Here is a 17,060-nt window from a genome sequence, read left to right on the forward strand (position 1 = left end):
ACCAAATCATATCTTACTTATTTTTACATGCTCTGTACCTATCACAAGCCTGAGTAGAAAGTATATGTTCAATAAATGCTTGTTAAAATGAGAACTAAGTGAATAGCCTTCAGAACTTTGAATATATTTTGAATTAAATACATATCAGTTATAAAATACTTTTCACAGTAGTATAAGAAAAGAGAAATTCACTTTTATATGTTAAGATGAATAAAATTTCCTGGTAAATATTACTCCTCTAATATTAAAGCTTGAAAACTCATATTGATTCTTGAAGTGCCTAAAGCAGTAATACACTTGACTTCAAAGTTCTACATGAGCTAATGTATGGTCACAATGTGAGTTTCTCTTAAGCCTGTTCACAGGTTAAATCTCAACTCTTTTCCAAGTGTTGTATTCTCCATCCAGACGCACTGCATATTTTTAGGAAGGTTTTTATGACTGCAGTGTTTCCCACAAATGTAACAAGGGCAAAAGTATTAGTTACTAAAACAATATGGAGTGTATAATGATGTAGTTATGCACGGAGACTTTTTATACGTTGATTATTTGCAATTTAAATTATATTTAATGCAAATATCTAAATCTAGTTCAATTTTGTTACTTGTTTCCTCCCATCTCCTGACATTTCCATTGCAAACTGTGGAAATGAGAGAAGCAATATGGAGAGAAGAATTCCCTAGATTCATGTGCTTAAATTTCCTGCTTACTTAAGCAACTTTGTTTTTCTAGGCAGGAATCTGAGTACCCAGGGGGACAGGATGGTACTAGTACACTGTAGAAGCTTGCAGTAATTCAGAAATTCTCTAACAATGATTTCTTCTATCTAAATATACTGCAAAGTGGAGTCCATGGCCAAGTTGGTTATTAAATTTTTATTATCTCATCATTCCTAACTAGTGGATTGGGATACATTCTCAACTTCATAGAGATGGAGGAATACAGACTTTATAAGAGAAAGAAGAGAAAGAGAGGGCAAGGGAAGGGAGGGGAAGAAAGGAGAATAATCCTAAAAGAAATATATAAATTATATAATCCTGTTGCCAGATTTGATCATAAGGCAAAACACATCAATGATCTAAACTTTCTAGGCAAGAAAAAAAGAGGGGAAGACTTATTTTCACTCAGCACTAATAAAAAGGAACAAATTACATTTTGTTTAAATAAATATCATTCGGAATATGAGTTATATTTAGCTATGCATCATCTGTTAACTTTAACAGTAATTAGCAACCGTGGTAACTGGAGGCATGCAGAATATGGGATGAGGTTTCAGAGCTGGCAATAAGCAAAGGTCAATTATGATATAATATAGATAGATATGTGCTATGAAAGTAGATGCCTGGGAAGTAAGAAAAAAACATCTGGTCTAAAGGATGATTTTAAAGAGTAAAGCTGAAGATTTCATATAAGGTAAGACTTCTTGAGTGTTCTCTGATGTCAGGACCTTGTCTAATTTTTTTATCTTTTATTTTTTACTAGCACTTAAAGAAACTGGCACAGATTTTTAAGCAGTGTTGTTGAACTTGAATCATTATTTAAGGGAAAAAAAAGGAATATAAAAATGTCTTAAACACAAACATGCTTCTCCTTCTAATCCAAATCTGGATGTTCCAACACATCTTCACCTTTGCTGAGATGTAGCTTATGTTTTTTTGGGGGGGAGAGCCGTACCTGTGGCATGCAGAAGGTCCAGGGCCAGGGATAAAACCCACACCACAGTAGTGATAATGCCAGATCCTTAACTTGCCAGGCCACCAGGGAACTCATGTAGCTTCTTCTTTTTTTTTTTTTCTCTAAATTTATAACTAAAAATCAGGTGCCCCTTTAAAGCACATTTTCTATATTTTGTAGGAACACTTAAATTGTCTTTAGAATTTAAAAGAGGTTTTTATACTTAGCCCAGTCTTCTAAATACTTCACCAAAGTAGTTGGACAGAATCATGCAAACAAATTGATTCCCAGGATGCAGTTTGCATTTAGCAATTAGGTTGCACTGCACATCTTCAGTTGTTCATCAGCTGAAAAGGCAAAGGGTTGTCAGCCAAAAAGATCTCTAAGATCTTCACTAGACAGTTGCTGTGATGGATGAACAAAGCATTCATGGTCTGGAAGATTATTCTTTCTTCTTTCCTCCGCATTGTTTAGACAGAAGGATTGGCTTAATTAGCTGGAGAGTTAAAGAGAAATACCAGGCAATGTTTAGCCTCCTCCAGCTCTCTAGAAAAAATGAACTGGACTTAATACCAGATTGATTTAAAGAGAAGAAGAAATGTTTTTTTCCTTCCTCCCCTCCCCATACCTCCCTCCTTTTTCCTTCTTTCCTTTCTTCCTTCCTTTCTCCCTCCCTCCCTGCCTCCCCTTCTTCTTTCTTTCCTTCATTAGCTTGGCAAATGCATCTGGATATTTTGCCTAGCTTCTAAATGTGAAAATGCATTATATTTGTACCTATTTCTGTTTTCTAGTGACAGCAGACCAATTGCTATCACTTGGATGCAATCATTTCGATCCCAAAGGGACTATAGCTCAATAGTGTGTAGAAGGTGTTTTTGTTTTGTCTTTTTTTTTTTTTTTTTTTCTAGAGCTGCACTTACGGCATATGGAGGTTCTCAGGCTAGGGGTCCAATCGGAGCTGTAGCCGCTGGACTACACCAGAGCCACAGCAATGCAGGATCCGAGCTGCATCTGCAACCTATACCACAGCTCATGGCAATGCGGGATCCTTAACCCACCGAGTGAGGCCAGGGATCGAACCCACAACCTCATGGTTCCTAGACAGATTAATTAACCACTGATCCACAATGGGAACTCCTGTAGAGAGTTTAAGTGCATCTTTTCATAAGGGTACTAGAACACTTATTTTAATAAGGGTGCAGACTCAGTATTAATTATGTATAAGAAAATAACCCCAAACTTGAAATAACTTGGCTTCTCTTTTTGAGTCTTCCAAATTCTATCAGCTTTGTCCTTCTTCATGTCTGTTTGTTCTAGTCTGTGCCATTAAGCTGATGGCAGCAAGCCCACAGTTTCAAGAATAAGCCTAGGAAATGCCAAGAAAAAGTCCTGGAAATTTAGTTTTGTAGTAGCATATGCGAGTCTTAAAATAGCTTGATTTTAAGGGAATACTTGAACATTAAAAGGGACCTGAGAAATCAAATGCTCTGAGAAAATTATATAAAACTTAATTATTGCAATGTCTTCTTTACTAGATAGTTTGAGTATATCAAATAATTCTTCTTAAATTCAAACATTTTTCTTTATACCACTATTAACTGGAAGTTCCTTTATTTGAATACATTACACTGGGAAGCTCCATCAGAGTTGAAAATATGCCTGTTTTCTTCATTCCTATAACCTAGAACAGTCAATACAGAATAAAAGCTGCTTGCTAAAGGCTTTTCCTACCAGAGGGCTTGCTTAAGCATGGACACCATCAAATTGATTATACTGAAACCTGTGTAGTGTATATTTATAAATAAATATGTAGATATAAATATATATCTTCAATATTCAAAGAAAAGATTTAGGTAATATGATGATTATATTACAAACTAAAATTATAAAAATATCCATGTATATTCGATATTAGTAGTATATTTTCAAGACATTGATTTTAGGGAAAATAAGCTGAAGGAAACAAATGTGCCATGTTAAGGCGTGGAGATAGGAGTGACATTATTTTTGGAAAAATAAATGTTTTAGTTTTATTGCAAACATATATGTATAGAATAGAGCCCCAAATAATGCTTAACGGATTTTCCAAAGTGAGCACCCAAGCATATTGAATTTATAATAATAAAATGGTTATATAGGCAAAATAATCTTATTTTAATCATTAATTTTATATAATTTAACTAATCGGTGAAATCCTTTGGCCCAAGAGATATTAAATCTACATTGATAACGGTAAATATATGTTAGCTATTTACCATATAAAATACTACATTGTTTCTAATAATTCTTCTATCATTAATTATTTGACCAATAACTAGAAAATTCCAATAATCCTATTCATAGTTTCCTTTATTTAAAACTTTTATGATATCCCATTTCAGCCTTTAATTGTTTCTTATAAAAACTTTTTTTGTTTTTGTCTTTTTGGGGTCTCACCAGCGACACATGGAAGTTCCAGGCTAGGGGTTGAATTAGAGCTGTCACTGCTGGCCCACACCACAGCCACAGCAATGCCAGTTCTGAGCCACATCTGTGACCTACCCCACAGCTCATGGCAGCACCGGATCCTTAACCCACTGAACAAGGCTGGAATCAAATCTGCATCCTCATGGATACTAATTGGACGCTGTTACGACTAAGCCATGATGGGAACTCCGAAAGCATCATATTTTATGAGCATGTTGCTGGAAATATTTCATAATCAAAGATTTTCTATTCTAAAATTGTTTCCTTTAACTCTTTTCTGGATACTTTACATAGCTTTTCTATTACTTAAATAATTTTTATATTTTTACTCAGAGATACATATTATGACCTTTAAATAAAGTTGAAGTTTTCTTGAAGTAATGTTGTCTAATTGCCTAGTCAATGTTTCATTCTCTCCAGAATATCTGCTTAAAGCTTTTCTACCTTGTTTGTTCATTCTCCATAATGGGATATGTGTCACATTCTGAACAAGGTCATTCCAAATCCTGACAGCTTTATTTTTTATCTCTAATGGATAAAACAGATCTCTATTAAAGCCTTACTAGAATTCCAGGCACTGGGGCTATTTTTAAATTTTTTCTCAAAGAGAAATAGTTTTGGGTTTTTTTTTAAATACTAAATTAATATGATCTATGAATTTCACCGAAAAGGTCTTCTGCTTTGTGCCTGCATAAAATATATCTAAACTATCTTTGTGACATATTTGATTTACTTGAAGCCAGATATATTCACTGCCTAACACAAATGCCTTTTTTTGTCCTCCAGACTAAAGATAACCTCTTCTTTCATGAGACAATGAGGTTATTCTTATCTGTTGATGGATCACAGATAACTAGTGTCCTCTTGAATTTATTTATTTATTTATTTAGGCTTTTTAGGGCCACACCCATAGCATATGGAAGTTCCCAGGCTAGGGGTCAAATCAGAGCTGTAGCCACTAGTCTATACCACAGCCACAGCAATGTGGAATTCTTAACCCACTGAGCAGGGCCAGGAATTGAATCTGTGTCCTCATGGATGCTAGTCAGGTTTGTTACTGCTGAGCCACAATGGGAACTCCTCTTGAATTTATTTTTAATCCACAATAAATTATTAAACTGAATTTTTTCCAGGCAGTTGTTTGTTATTCACTTATTGAATCTCATTACCTAATGTGTGCCAAGAACTCCACTGGCAATGGATGTAGCAGTGAGCACAGCTGATAAGTTCCACGAATCGCAGAGATGGATCAATTTAATGATAGGATATAGACAACAACAAAATTAATACTATTAGAAACATAGGTGGTAATATTCTATTAAGAAAAGAATAATGGTATAACCAAATATCTTTAAAGAGCATGTGGGGAGTTCCCATCGTGGCTCAGTGGTTAACGAATCCAACTAGGAACCATGAGGTTGCGGGTTCGATCCCTGCCCTTGCTCAGTGGGTTAAAGATCCAGCGTTGCCATGAGCAGTGGTGTAGGTTGCAGATGCAGCTCGGATCCTGTGTTGCTGTGGCTCTGGTCTAGGCTGGAGGCTACAGCTCCAATTAGACCCCTAGCCTGGGAACCTCCATATGCCGCAGGAGGGGCCCTAGAGAAGACAAATAAATAAATAAAGAGCATGTGATATAATTCACAACTGGCCATTGAGTCATTGAAAGGAGTTGTTAGATGAACTGGAGAAGGCTAATGAAAGCAAACCTTACTTCCTGCACTGCTTCTTGGCTACTGCTTTCTGGCTTTTACCTAGAAAGAGAAATGTGAGAAGGAGTGGACTTTGCAGTTCTCAAAGATTCTAAATACAGCTCAGGCAATTCCTTCTGGACTCTTCTTTAGGAAAATGATGACTGTGACTTCCGGATGACTTGCGAATTACATCTAAGTCAGACACAGGATTCTACTTCTTATGTCCAAGGCAGATGTACCATAATAAAAGCCACGAAGATCATTATTTTACACTGGATGTGTGACTTGATAACTTTTGAATTTAAAAGCAATGTTTCTTGGACACTCATGAATTTAATGCAAACATATTAAGGTAATGTTGAAGAACTAAAAATATCTTTTCTGTTAAATGTATTCTGTTTTATGATTAAAGCTACAGATATATTTATATTGTTATGATCAGATATAATTTCAAAATTTGTTTATGCCTACAGAATTATGAAATTTGAAATATAAATTAAAAAATTGGTAAGTATATAATTTTTTTGAAATTAGAAATCCTAAAATGCCCTTAAGCTGAGAGGTGGGAGAAACACTTACTTTCTACAGAAACAATGGTAGTTTGTTAAAGAAGATAAGCAGTATTTCTGCCAACAATACATTAATCTTATGTTTCAAAGGTTTTCTTTTTCTTTTTCTGATACTTGGAGTTCTAATGTGTTATTGCTGCTGGTGTCATAATTTAAAAACAATTTTAATATCATGAAATGAGGTGGAAAAAGTATTTGTTAAAAATGTTATTGGTTGTGTGACCTTGGGCAATATGCCTAAATTCTCCAATCATTAATTTTTTTCGTAATAGAGGGATACTAAGGCATTTTACATAGAGTAGTTGTAAATTAAAATATTAAATATCTATACAGAGTGTTTACAGCTATGCTCAGATATTAATAAAATATTTAAGAATCTGAAGTTATGATGATGAAAAGGAAGACTGGCAATAGTGAAGGCGAAAATGACACTGTCCTATAACCACTAGAGCCATTCTGGCTGTTCTTTGCTGACCTTTCCACAGTAGGATACATATTACTCACTGGGAAAAATTTGCCAGTAAAGATGTGAGATAGATTTTATTAGAGAAATAGAGACAGAGAAGAATTAATTACCTTGGCAACTCTGTGGTAAACATGGGCTTCAAAATCAAGTTTGGCTTTGTCTAAAGGCCATGCTATTTCTGATGTATCATTGTTAGACGTTTAATAAAAAAAACATGGTTTTTATGTGTATGTAGAAGTGAAAGGAAGACCAAGAAATCCATCCTAAAGTGTGTTTAGATTTTCAACTTTTAACATCATTTATTTCAATATTTTCAGGATTCAAATGTAATAAAAATAAAAATAAAAAACATTGTATCTTTTAAATGTGTTTGTACTTTTTAAAAAAAATTATGGCTGCACTTTTTTTTTTCTTTCAATTTATGGCTGCACATGCAGCACATGGAAATTCCCAAGCAAGGGGTTGAATCCAAGCCACAGCTGAGACCTACAGCACAGCTACAGCAACACCAGATCTTTTAACCCACTGTGCGGGGCTGGGGATCAAACCTGCACCTCTGAGTGACCCATACTGCTTCAGTTGGCTTCTTATCCACTGTACCACAGCAAACACCCCTAAGTGTGTTTGTACTTTTAACTACTGTCACCCCAACTCTTTTTTAGGAAAGGACATTCTTTCCAACATTCACTTACCAGTAATTTATGTTATTCATACAATTATAAGAGTGTTATCCATGAGATAGCTTTTACTTTAAATATCTATTGTTATGCTGTGTCTCTTTTGCTGTTATCATCATTTTCTCTTATGTTTTTAACCTTCATTTTGTTGGCATAGTTTGAAAAAAAAACTTAGGTGTTTCTGCTTCCTATGCTATAAATCAGTGATTCTCAATGAGAAAAGAAGTGGATTAGGCGAACATCCATTTAGCGGTTGAGCCAGACTTATATGCAGGACTTCTTAAAAATTGCACATGCCTACTTGGAAACTTGGATGAAGATGTATGTCCTATTCTCTACCTTTAAAATCACTGCCATTGTGACTCAATATCCCAAAAGCAAGTAGGACCTTGTTATTCAAAGGTTTGTAATAAGTAAAAAATAAAACTGCCATTTAGATTCTGGTTTTCCCAGGCATACCTTTTTATAAGGTTCATAACCTGAGGTTCAAATTTTCTTTTTGCCTCTATCTATTCCCTTAATAAACATACCCATTCTCCACTTTAATTATTCCTGTATATGGTGAACCTGCCTGCATCTCTCCATACTCTTCATCCATAGCACCTTGCTGGATCTCAGTGATGAAATCTCAGCCACTGTGTATATACCAATATTTAGTATTCTGCTTTCCCTTTCAACTCACTATATTCAACCTCCACAAAAGTGTACACTTTCTGTGTTCTCCAACACAATGGATGTCCTCAAGCTGCTTCCAGTATCACATTTCATCCTTAGGGGATGCATGATATTTGATTTGTAATCATAGTCTCTGTGACCAGACTCTACTACTAAAAATGGGTTATATTTGCATGAAGTTACTCAACTTCTCAGAGACTGTTTATCCTTACTTTTTAAAAAATAAATAAATAAATTATGTCAAGGAAACTAAGTTATCTGGAGTATTAGCAGTGAGAGAATTTAACAGAGGTAGGCAAAGAACGTGTCACATAGATTCTTTTTTTTTCTTTTTGTCTTTTTAGGGCTGTACCCATGGCATATGGGGGTTCCCAGGCTAGAAGTTGAATTGGAGTTGTAGCTGCCTGCCTGCACCACAGCCACAGCAATGCAGGATCCGAGCATGTCTGCGACATACACCACAGCTCAAGGCAATGCCAGATCCTTAACCCACTGAGCAAGGCCAGGGATCGAACCCACAACCTCATGGTTTCTAGTCGGTTCTTTAACCACTGAGCCATGACAAGAACTCCTAGATTCTTGCAGATAATGATAAGAAATTTGGATTTTATTCTAGATAAACTAAGAAATCACTGGGGGGTTATCTATGCAATACTAAGATCTGGCTCACATTGTGAAAAGATAATTCCAATTACGGTGAGTAGAAAAAACTACAAAGACACTTGAAAAAATGCTCAACATCCCTGATTATTAGAGAAATGCAAATCAAAACTACCACAAGATACTACCTCATACCAGTCAGAATGGCTATCATTAATAAGTCTACAAATAACAAATGCTAGAGGGGGTGTGGAGAAAAGGGAAACCTCCTGCACTGTTGATGGAAATGTAAGCTGGTACAACCACTATGGAGAACAGTATGGAGGTATCTTAGAAAACTATACATAGAACTACCATATGACCCAGCAATCCCACTCTTGGCCATATATCTGGACAAAACTTTCCTTAAAAAAGACACATGTACCCACATGTTCAATGCAGCACTATTCGCAATAGTGGAAACAACCCAAATGTCCATCAACAGATGATTGGATTAGGAAGATGTGGTATATATACACAATGGAATACTACTCAGCCATAAAAAAATGAAATAATGCCATTTGCAGCAACATGGATGGAACTAGAGACTCTCATCCTGAGTGAAGTAAGTCAGAAAGAGAAAGACAAATACCATATGATATCACTTATATCTGGAATCTAATATATGGCACAAAGGAACCTTTCCACAGAAAAGAAAATCATGGACTTGGAGAATAGACTTGTGGTTGCCAAGGGGAAGGGGGAGGGAGTAGGGTGGATGGGAAACTTGGGGTTAAGAGATGCAAACTATTGCCTTTGGAATGGATTAGCAATGAGATCCGGCTGTGTAGCACTGGGAACTATGTCTAGTCACTTATGATGGAGCATGATAATGTGAGAAAAAAGAATCTATGCATGTATGTGTAACTGGGTCACCATGCTGTACAGTAGAAAAAAATATTGCATTGGGGAAATAACAATCAAAAAAAAATAAATAAACTGGAAAAAACTACAAAACTACCTCCCAGTGGTGGAACCAGGGAGACTAGCTGTTGTAGTAAAACAGAAGATACTTTCTTGGCATAGATTAAGCTTGTACCTGATGGTTGAGCTGATAGAATTTTCTGATATGGAATGGAGAAAGTAAGGATTTTAAGTAAGAATTCAAAGATAGCAAAGGTTTGGGCTTTGAGTAACTTGTAAATTTAGGAGACATTTACAAATATATAAACAAAATTCACAAGCATATATTTGGTGTTTAACATCATAGAATAAGATGAGATTACTTAGGGAAGCACATAGGAAAAGATCAGGGCAGAGATCTAAAACCTAAGCTCTGGAAAGCTATAGGTTTAGGGAAGATGAGAAGAATTCATTCAATTATTTATTTTTTCACCTATTGAACAATAATTATTATGTGTCCAACAATGTTGTAGATACTGGATTACACAATTCTGAATAAAATAAACAGCTCTCTCTTTCTTCTGGAGCTTATATTTTGGTGTGTGAGAGATGATGTTGTTGATGAATAAGATCAACTAATTAAATAATACATGCTAAGGAGAAAAATAAGCAAAGAAGGAAAATGTTTAGCATGTAGAAAGTCGAAAATGTGAGCAGGTGACCAGGCATGTCTCCACTGAGAAGGTGATTTTGGATTGACCTAAAGAAAATGAAAGCTATATTCAAATATTTTTCTAGAGCAGGAGGCAAAGAAACCTGTGAAGGAGACTCAGTGAAAAAGTTCTGAGTATACCTAGTATGGGAGTGTTCCCAGTAAGTTCAAGAAACTGCAGGCAACCAGTGTGGCTGGTGTGGAATGGGGACTGTAAAGGGAGAGGAGATGAAGTCGGAGAAGAGATTTTCAAGGGGCCTATAAATCATTGTAAACGATTTCATTTTACTCCGAGTGAAATGAAAGCAAATGAAGGATTTTGAGCAAAGAAATGACATGACCTGACAAACTCATTAGCTCCTTTTGGCTGCTGTGTTGAGAACAGATGGAAGTTGAACAAACACAGAAAATAGGAGGCAGAAAGCTAGCACAAAAATACATGTGGGTGATGGTGTTGGTATGAACCTAATTAGTAGTAATGGAAGTGGCCAGGACTGGTTAAATTTGGGGTATTTTCTAACTCATTCTATTTACTTGTTTGTTTTATGCTATAGTATAGGCATCACATTCTTCACCTAACCAATTCAGTAAGCATCCCCCCCCCAAAAAAGACATATTCTTATGTATCCAAAACAATATCATACCTAATAAATTTAACAATGATTTCTCAATGTCACCTAATGCCCAGACTATATTTATGACTATTTTAGAGAAAAAGATACATAATAAACATTGACAATTATAAAAAAATGTGTACTCTTGATAATAATTCTGATTGGTTACTTTTTTAAAGGCCAAGTTGACAGAAGTTACTGATGAACTGGATGTGGGGAATGATAAAAAGGGAGACAGCAATATTGATCTTGAGGTTTTTTGGCATAAGCAAGTGGAAGAATGGAGCTCTTTTTTAAGGAGTTGTTTTTTAACTGAGATGGGAAAGCCTGTGAGAAAAATATTAAAGAAAATTATGGCTATAAAAAGGTTGTGATACTAGATATCTGAGTGGGTATCTACAAAAAGTCCAGGGTTTCAGGGAGAGATTTAGGCTGCAGCTATAGTTTTGAAAGTCATCAGCATGTAGTTGTAGTTAAAGGTGTGAAACTTGGTGGGATCATCTGTTGAATAAATATATACAGAAAAGATAACACATCCAAGAACTGAGTTTTGGAACACTGCAACATTTAAAGATGAGAAGAGACAATACTAAAGACTAAAATAGCAGGTTTGGAAAGGTTAGACAAAACCTGGTAATTGTTGGGTTCCCAAGACAAGAAGATATTTCAAGGAGGAGAGAAAGCAAAAGGTTAAATTATATGTTAAATAAGATTGAGAGATGGCTATATAATTTGGGAGTGTGAAAGTTGCTGTCAACTTTAAGAGAGTAATCAACATGAGGTGACTGGGGTAGTGAAATAGTGTAAATACAGAATGAGAAGAGAAAAGTAAGCTATCGGTAGGATAATTCATTTGGAGAGTTTTATTGTCAAAGAGAATTAGAAAGTGAGAAAATAGTTATTGAACAATGACAAGTCTTTTTTTAATATTAGAGTCTATTATATATTAGTAAACTGATGGCAATGATTCAGTAGAGAGGAAAAATGATGTTGAAGGAGAATAGAAAGATGAATTTAAAAGCTACGTTCTTGCGTAGCCATGCATGGGTAGGCTTTGCAGAATCCCACCCACAAGTAGAAATGGGAAACAGAATATACACTGCAGATGGAGGAAGGTGAAGTACTTAAAGGTGTGGGGTTTTCGGCCCTGTCCACAGCATGAGGGAGTACCTTCCCAGACCAGGGATCTAACCCTCACCACAGCTGTAACCAGAGCCACAGAAGTGGCAATGCTGGATCCTCAACCTGTTGAGCCATGAGGGAACTCCAGGTGTGGATTTTGATAGATGATTTAATTGAGACTGGGATTTTCATTTTTTCAATGTAAAATGAAAGTTTATAACTGAAAGTGTGTCTGGAGGAGGAGTTTTTAAGCTTAAGAGAGAGAAGATAAAAATGTTGGTCTAGAAAAGTTATGGAAATGAATTGGTAAGGGATATTTAACACCAGGCAACATTAAAGACCTTGAGTTTAAGGTCTTGAAATTATAAGCAAGGTACGTATGTGTGTGTGGGGGGGGTGGGTTTGTGTGTGTATGATTGTTTCCAAGCACATTAAGCTGTTTGGTGACAATTATATATCTAGACATAAAAAAGGTTTTGATTCTCAATGAGAAAGATTGAAAGAAATCAAAACACTTAATAGATTATTAATAAGAACACTAAAATAATTTAAAAATTACATTATTTATGGTAAAGAGAAGGAAAGTAAGCTAGATGGTTAACATCTCCTGTGAATGAACAGGCTTCACTAAGAGTTAAGCAGATGGCTAGAGTGAAAATGGGTAGTGGATAGTATAGTCTGATACAGTCTGACAGAATCTGCTTCAAGTGAATTGAAATAATCTGAGGAGGAGGAAGGAATAATTTTTTGAAAATGGTAACTTCTATTTAGGTAGATAAAGAGATATAGACGTAGATATAGATATATACAAATTTGTGGTACACAAATAGAGAAATAAAAGCAGCCACCAGTTGAATGGGCCAAAAGGTGAACTAGAATCTTCAGGATCAACCAGACATCACTCAAAGACAGAGGTAAAGAAATATTCAGAAGTTGAAACTGCAATGAATTTTGTTGCCAGATTTGGAATCCCAGAAGGAACAGTTGATGGAAAAGGTAGAAGTTTGGAAAAGCAGAAATGTGATTAGTACACATTTCAGCATAGATTATTCAAGCAACATAAATATATTTCCAACAGGAATTTTAAACACAAGCTTATATTTCTTCGTGCCATAAGATGCTTTGTTACATATTTTGAACATTTAGCTTAAAGTTTGCACAGTTGTATATAGATAGGCAGATGGAGAGAGTTTTGTCTACCTTCATGTGATCCTGGAAGGTCTAAGATACAGCACAGATGAATGACATTGACTTAAATCATTAACTATAAAGGTCATGTTGTTGGCCCCTACTTTACCAATTGTTCACCTTTCTTTTTGACAAACTTATTTCCACTGCCTTTTAAAACACCACGAATACCTTATTATTCTCTTTTCTTCCTTCGAATTTTCTAGCTGTTCCAGCTTACTCTGAATTGTAGGCAACTTTACATTTTCTTCCTCTCTAACATTTGGTATTATCAAGTAGCCTATATCTAGTAGGCTTCTCATTTTACATAAAACATCTTAGCAATCACACCCAATGGACTGATTACATTAGCATTTTTAATCCATGTGCCTACTCAATCAGTCCCCATAGATATCTCATAGGTACTAACTCAGTGTATGAAGGACTGAACTTATCAGTGGAACCCTTTCCTCCACATGTACTCAATTCAGTGAAAGACCCTAGCAAGTCAAGCCCTTGGTTTGCTTTTCTTCTCACATACTCTCCATATATAAGAAATCATCACGCATGTTGGCTTATGTCCACTAAACCTCTCAAATCCATCTTCTGTCTAGTCTTTTCATTCCCAACATAACCCTGCTAATCTAGACCATTATTACTGCTGCCCCAAACCACTGCAACATGTTTCCAAATCATTCTCTGTCACCTTTTTTGACTCACTAGAACATCTTCTCCACTGGAGACAAAATTACCAAAATTCAGATCTTATAAAAATTCAAATTTGATAGCACTCTCCCCTGATTTCAACAAACAAACAAGATGTTTCCATACAGTAACCTTGGAATATCATCCATATCAGGCAGGGTTTGCAAAGGTATGACCTGGTTCCCGCATACCTCTCCAGATTCATGTCTCCCCACACCTGCTTCTTACTTCCTCTCACTCGACCACATTTCTAATCTTCCCAAAGGACTCTATCTTCAGAAAGTTTTCCATAAGATTCCAGGATTGTATTGAGCTTCTTCAATATTTTATTACATGCAATAATTTGTTGTAATTCCTATCTCTCTTCATGCTTATTTGCTGCTGTCTTCCAGAAGTAAGGGGTAACCTCCTTGATGGGATGTTTGTATTTTATTCTGAACTACATTCCTATTGACTCCACATCTTTTAGCACAGTGCATATTTCTTGATTGGTGTTCAATGGATACTGTCTAATGAATGAAAGTATAAAATGTTATAAGAAATGTGAGATCAGAATTCCCGCCGTGGCTTAGTGGTTAACGAATCCAACTAGGAACCATGGGGTTGTGGATTCGATCCCTGGCCTTGCTCAGTGGGTTAAGGATCCAGCGTTGCCGTGAGCTGGGGTGTAGGTTGCAAACACGACTCAGATCTGGCGTTGCTGTTGCTGTGCCTAGGCCAGTGGCTACAGCTCCGATTAGACTCCTAGCCTGGGAACCTCCATATGCCGCAGGAGCAGCCCTAGAAAAGGCAAAAAGACAAAAAAAAAAAAAAAAAAAAAAAGAAATGTGAGATAAAATTCAATGCAAATCATTTGATTTTTTATAATCATCACTGATGTTCATAATAGTGGATAAAACAAAAGGGACACTAGAACCAGATGTCCAAATAATGGTATAATCACATCTTTATAATAATAATTATGTAGTTTATTTTAATCTGCCTAAATAGTAGTCAAAATGGGTGAAATATTGTTCTGATTATTTTAATGACCAAACTGGGTGCTTTCCATGGCCGTGTCAGTTGATTATGCAAGACTCAGTGGTTAGAGAGAAAAAAATAGCTTAACTAATCTATTAATCTGTAATCTTATAGAAATGACTATAAATAATGGCCCTAGTGTTTGAGTAGATATTTTTGAAACTTTAAACAACTATGATCTGTCATATTTCCCTAAAGTCATTACTTTTTTTTTTTGATTGGTGGTATAGAGATAGAAATGCAAACAGTACCTAATTGTCATATCTAATTTTTAATGTCAATATTACAGAAGAAAGAATGTTTCATTGGGTTATTCACATTAATGTATTAAAATTTTCCAGAACCTATTTTTTTCATAAGCGAAGAACAAAAATCCTGCAAATTAAGATAAACCATAGTTGAATTACAATGTTTGTCTACCTTTCTGACATCATACAAAATTATTTTTTAAAAAAATTTTTGTTCCAATCTCTAATGATAAAGACCATTTTTAAAGCAAAGTAATATTTTTTAGATGCTTATTTGTCCATTAAGTTTCCTTAGGAAATAAAGGTGTCTCCCTGAGACACAATAATATTTTTATGCACTTAAAGTAATTACAATTGTTTTTAACAACCAATTATCACTGCAGAAGACATTGAGATATTCATTTTAAAAAATGATTGACAAATTTTATTAGAATTTTAAATATAGAAAGTATTTTACAGTGAATTTTTTATGATTTAAGGTTGTGTTGAGTTTGATTTCATTAAGGAAAACTGACTGCTTAGTAGTATAGTCTTAACTATTTTTTAAATTAATTGATTAATTTTTGCTTTTTAGGGCTGCACCTGCATCATATGGAAGTTCCCAGGCTAGGGACTGAATCTGAGCTGTAGCTGCTGGCTTACGCCGCAGCCACAGCAATGTGGGATCTGAGCCTCATCTGTGACCTACACCACATCTCACCACAACGCCAGATCCTTAACCCACTGAGCAAGGCCAGGGATTGAACCCACATCCTCATGGATACTAGTCAGATTTGTTTCCCCTGAACCACAACAGGAACTCCTAAATATTTAATTTTAAAGGCCATGACTATACTGCTGTTATTTTATTTCTGCTACAACTCAAGAAAGCCAATTTGGAAGAGCATTTATAGTTCTATGAATGCTCTTCCAAGATGACACTCATTTCTACAAAGCAGAGTTATATACCTCAGAAAAAATGTTGAATATAATCTGATTTGTGGGCAAGTTAAGAAAGTGAAATGCAGGAAGAAAAGAAAACTATCATCAATAATGGATATTTACATTTGTTTATTCCTTTTGACTTTATATATATTGTTTCATGACTAAGAAAGCCAGACTATTTTTACTTTTATATTTAAAAAGTAGACAATCCATAAGTATTCCTCAAAAAATTATTAATTTTTTTCATTTTATGATCAATGAGTATCCATAGTTTTATTTAGTATTTGGCTTGTGGAAGACAAAACTATTATGAACGACTTTCATTTTTCTGTATTATAAAATGTTTATCCTTTTTCTTCTGTGGAATATTTGGGAAGTTGGATAGATAACATTAAGCCAATATAAAAAAACTGAAATCCTGGCATATAAAATAGTTACACCCAATTTCTATGTGGTTTCAATTTAAGAATTTTATGACAGTTTTCCAACTTTTATGTCAGGACATCAAACTATTTCCAAATTTGAATGTTTGCAGGTCTCTTGTGAGACATAACAACTTAAAGAAGGATGCTTTTATTTTATTGTTATATAATAACAACTTAGGATGAATGAGTAGATTTTAAAGATTTTTTTGACATTCAAGATGCATTAAAATATGCTTATTGTCATTATGTAGGTGTCTATATAATTGCACATGCATAACTGTTTAAATCCATCTCTCAGAGTTATCTTTTTATCAGGGGTATCTTAAAACAAGTATGTGTTAGGTATATTCCTCCTAATTTCACACTTATTACTAAATATTTTTATAATCTAAGTATAGAATATTTTCATATTACAGTACTTTC

The 17,060-nt window shown here is 35.0% G+C and overlaps 1 protein-coding gene across 1 annotated transcript in view; it reads right to left on the reverse strand.

The window, feature by feature from the left end:
• The window catches only part of BCHE (butyrylcholinesterase), a 60,837-nt gene that overhangs the window by 22,083 nt on the left and 21,694 nt on the right, over window positions 1–17,060 (reverse strand).

This window comes from Sus scrofa, chromosome 13 (assembly GCF_000003025.6).
Source record: "Sus scrofa isolate TJ Tabasco breed Duroc chromosome 13, Sscrofa11.1, whole genome shotgun sequence".
Taxonomy (NCBI): domain Eukaryota; kingdom Metazoa; phylum Chordata; class Mammalia; order Artiodactyla; family Suidae; genus Sus; species Sus scrofa.